The sequence below is a fragment of the Carlito syrichta genome, unplaced genomic scaffold (genome assembly GCF_000164805.1).
Source record: "Carlito syrichta isolate Samal-C Ts95f unplaced genomic scaffold, Tarsius_syrichta-2.0.1 Scaffold316020, whole genome shotgun sequence".
Classification (NCBI taxonomy): domain Eukaryota; kingdom Metazoa; phylum Chordata; class Mammalia; order Primates; family Tarsiidae; genus Carlito; species Carlito syrichta.
Genome location: NW_007260116.1, coordinates 14,924 through 19,085, shown reverse-complemented (window position 1 = coordinate 19,085; position 4,162 = coordinate 14,924). Strand labels below are relative to the sequence as shown.

At 47.8% G+C, this 4,162-nt stretch overlaps 1 pseudogene; it reads left to right on the top strand.

The window, feature by feature from the left end:
* LOC110594537 overlaps positions 1 to 3,952 on the top strand; it is a 23,680-nt pseudogene extending 19,728 nt beyond the window's left edge.
* The last annotated feature ends 210 nt before the right edge of the window (positions 3,953 to 4,162 follow it).

Sequence of the window (4,162 nt, the reverse complement as noted above, 5' to 3'; positions counted from 1 at the left end):
TTCGGGTGTGGTAGCGCGCGCCTATAGTTCCAGCTACTTGGAAGGCTGAGGCGGAAGGATCGCCGGAGCCCAGCAGGTCGAGGCTGCGGTGGCTGGCAGGTCGAGGCTACAGTGGCTGGGAATGGCCACTGCATTCCAGTCTGGGTGACAGAGTGAGACTCCAACTCAAAAAAAAGAAATTGTCTAAAAAGGCTGGGCATTCTAAAAATCAGATGATTTCTTTTTTTGAGTTGGAGTCGCAATTTGTTGCCCAGGTTGGAGTACAGTGGCACGCTCATGGCCATGCCAGTATCATCTTGCTGGGCTCAGGCGATCCTTCTTCCAAGCAGCTGGAACTACAGGCGTGCACTACCACGCCTGGGTAATTTTTTGATTTATTGTAGAGAAGAGAACTCCCCAAGTTGCCCAAGCTGTTCTCGAACCCATGGGCTCAGGTAGTCCCCTCACCTCGGCCTCCCAAAGTGCTGGGATTACAGGCTTGAGTCACTGTACCTGACCCAGGTGTATTTCAAGTAAAACAATCTCTTTAGCCAATATTTCATATATTTTCTCCTGTGTTTGGAAGCCCTCCAGGGTCATTTCATGTCTATCAGGTCCTTTTTTTTTGAGTTGGAGTCTTATACTCTGTCACGCAGTTTGGAGTGCAGTGGCACACTGATGGCCACCGCAGCCTCAATGTGCTAGACTCAGGCGATCCTTCTGTTTCAACCTTCCAAGTAACTGGAACTATAGGTATGTGCCACTACACCCAGCTGATTTCTTGATTTATTGTAGGTCTCGCCATGTTGCCCAGGCTGTTCTTGAACCCATGGGCTCAGGCAGTTCTCTCACCTCCACCTCCCAAAGTGCTGGGATTACAGGTATAAGCCACTGTTCCCGGCTATGTCTATTTTTATACTAAGAAAAGTGTTAGAGATTTTCACGTATGTCATAGAGACCATTATTTGTAGGCAGAACAAAGAGTTGTGTTTTTTTTGTTTTTGTTTTGTGTTGGTGTCTCACTCTGTCGCCCAGACTGGAGTGCAGTGGCACTCTCCCGGCCACTGCAGCCTCGACCTGCTGGGCTCAGGTGATCTTTCCACCTCAGCTTTCCAAGTAACCAGAACTACAGGCGCACACTACCACACCCAGCTAAGTTTTTGATTTATTGTCTCACTTTGTTGCCTTGGCTAGTCTTGAACCTATGGGCTCAGGCAATCCTCTTGCCTCAGCCTCCCAAAGTGCTAGGATTACAAGCTTGGGCCACCATGCCAAACCAACAAAGAGTTTTGGACAATATGTATTCATGTATGTGTTTGTGGCTTATATGATTTTAGAAGAATGAAAAGGCTACCTATGATTGAAGCTATTTACAGAGCAGAATGGTCTGTAAGGTTTCCTGGTCTGACATAAAGAAGACCTTTTTGGTGTGGATTTTCTAGACTACAAAAGAAAATGTGATATGTAGCCAGGTGGGGTGCCTCAGCCTGTAATCCCAGCACTTTGGGAGGCAGAGGCAAGAGGATGGCCTGAGTCCAGGGATTTGAGACCAGCCTGGGCAACTTGGGGTAACCTCATCTCTACAATAAATTTAAAAATTAGCCTGGCCTGGTGGTGCATGCCTGTTTCAACTACTTGGAAGGCTGAGGTGGAAGATCACCTGAGTCCACCAGATCGAGGTTGCAGTGGCCGTGAGCTTGCCACTGCACTCCAGCCTGGGCGACAGTGAGACTGACTCAAAAAAAAAAAAATGCGATATGTTAAAAATGGAATGTAAAGGAATTTTGATCAGAAGCAAATTATGTTGTCAATTACAGTCATGGCATTAGGAGACTGTCTGTCCTAAGACAAGGTAGAACAGTCCAGCAACCCCATTGATGGCTTCTCTAACAGAAAACTTTCTTCAGCAGAACCAAAGCCAGGAATCTACCCTTGCTCTTCCTGCCTTCTGGTCTCCTTCTGTCAGCAATTCCTTAGTCAACACATGCTTCAGATCTTCCAGGGCTTATGTGCAGAACAACACTTCCATCTATGGAATTCCAGCTCAGGGCATCAGGAATTGCAGGATCAACAGCATTCTGATCAGAGCTGCTGGAGTGAAAATGCAGAAGGTCAAGAGAGAGAAGGTGGTTGCAAACCCTGGTCTTCAACAACAGAGGAGAGAGAGGCGTCAAGTGTGTTCCTCAGCCCACACCAAGGACAGTCAGCAAGTCTTAGAGAAGGCCTCATGGTGGTAGAAATAGAGCCCCACTCAGCCCAAAGGGTAAACCCTGTGCAATCAGACAAAGGAATGATGAAATTAGAAGCTTCGAGATTTGGAGCAATCAACTGTAGAATATGTGAGCCAGACTATAGCCCAGAATCAAACTTCGTTAGAAACTCCAGGATCTTCCTAGGAGAGAAGCCTTACTTTTGCAGTGATTGTGGGCGAGGCTGTAAAAATAGGTCAGCCATCAACAGTCACCACCAGATACACTCAATGGAGAAGCCCTATGCGAGGCATTAGATCCAAGCCAGATCTCATCAGACACCAAAGGACACATTCAGGGAAGGAGCCTTTTGTCTGCAGGGACTGTGGGCGAGGCTTTAGGGTGAAATCAGAAGTCCTTATCCATCAGAGGACACACTCAGAGGAGAAGCCTTATGTCTGCAGGGAGTGTGGGTGAGGCTTTAGCAGGAAGTCAAATCTCATCAGACACCAGCAGATGCATTCAGGGGAGAAGCCCTATGTCTGCAGGAAGTGTGAACAAGGCTTTACCTGGAAATCAAATCTCATCAGACACCAGATAACACATTCAGGTGAGAAGCCTTATGTCTGCAGGGGTGTAGACAAGGCTTTAGCCGGAAGTCAGGTCTCATCAGACATCAGAAGATACACTCAGGGGAGAAGCCTTATTTGTGCAGGGAGTGTGGGAAGAGCTTTAGAGATAAGTTCATCCTTACTTGCCATCAGTGGAGTCACTCAGGGGAGAAGCAGTATGTTTGTAGCAAGTGTGGGTGAGGCTTTAGCCGGAAGTCAGCTCTTGTTAGACACCAGAGGATACTCTCAGGGGAGAAGCCTTTTGTCTGCAGTGACTGTGGGCGAGGCTTTAGTGACAAATCATACTTCCTTATCCACCAAAGGACACACTCAGGGGAGAAGCCTTATGTCTGCAGGGAGTGTGGGTGAGGCTTTAGCCGGAAGTCAAGTCTCATCATACACCAGAGTACACATTCAGATGAAAAGCCATTTGTCTGCAGGGAGTGTGGACGAGGCTTTAGCCAGAAGTCATATCTCCTCAGACATCAGAAGTTACACTCAGTGGAGAAGCCTTTTGTCTGCAGGGACTGTGGGCGAGGCTTCAGGGTGAAATCAGAAGTTCTTATCCACCAGAGGACACACTCCGGGGAGAAGCCTTATGCTTGCGCAGAGTGTAGGGAAGTCTTTAGCCGGAAGTCAAATCTCATTAGACACCAGCAGATGCATTCAGGGGAGAAGCCCTATGTCTGCAGGAAGTGTGAGAAAGGCTTTACCTGGAAGTCAAATCTTATCAGACACCAGAAAACACATTCAGATAAGAAGCCTTATATCTGCAGGGAGTGTGGGCGAGGCTTTACCTGAAAGTCATATCTCCTCAAACACCAGAGGTTACACTCAGGGGAGAAGCCTTTTGTCTGCACTGAATGTGGGCAAGACTTGAATGTGAAATCACACCTTCTTATTCACCGGAGGATACATTCAGAGGAGAAGCCTTACGTCTGCAAGGAATGTGGACTAGGCTGTAGCCAGAAGTCAAGTCTCAACAGACACCAGCAGATGCACTCAGGGGAGAAGTCCTATTTCTGCAGGGAGTGTGGTCGAGGCTTCATCCAGAATTCAAATCTCATCAAACACCAGAGGACACACTCAGGGGAGAAGCCTTATGTTTGCAGGGAGTGTGGGCGGAGCTTTAGCCAGAAGTCAAATCTCACCAGACATCAGAGGATACACTGAGATGAGAAGCCTTTTATTTTATTTGTGTTGAGGGTCAGCGAGGCTTGTGTGGCAAGTTGACCATCGTCATATATGAGTGAACACACTCAAGAGAAGCCTTTTATTTGTAGGGAGTGTGGGCGAGTCTTTACCTGGAAATCACTCCTTCTTGTCCACCACAGGACACAATTGGGAGAAGCATTGTATGTGCAGGTGCAGGGGGCCAGCCCC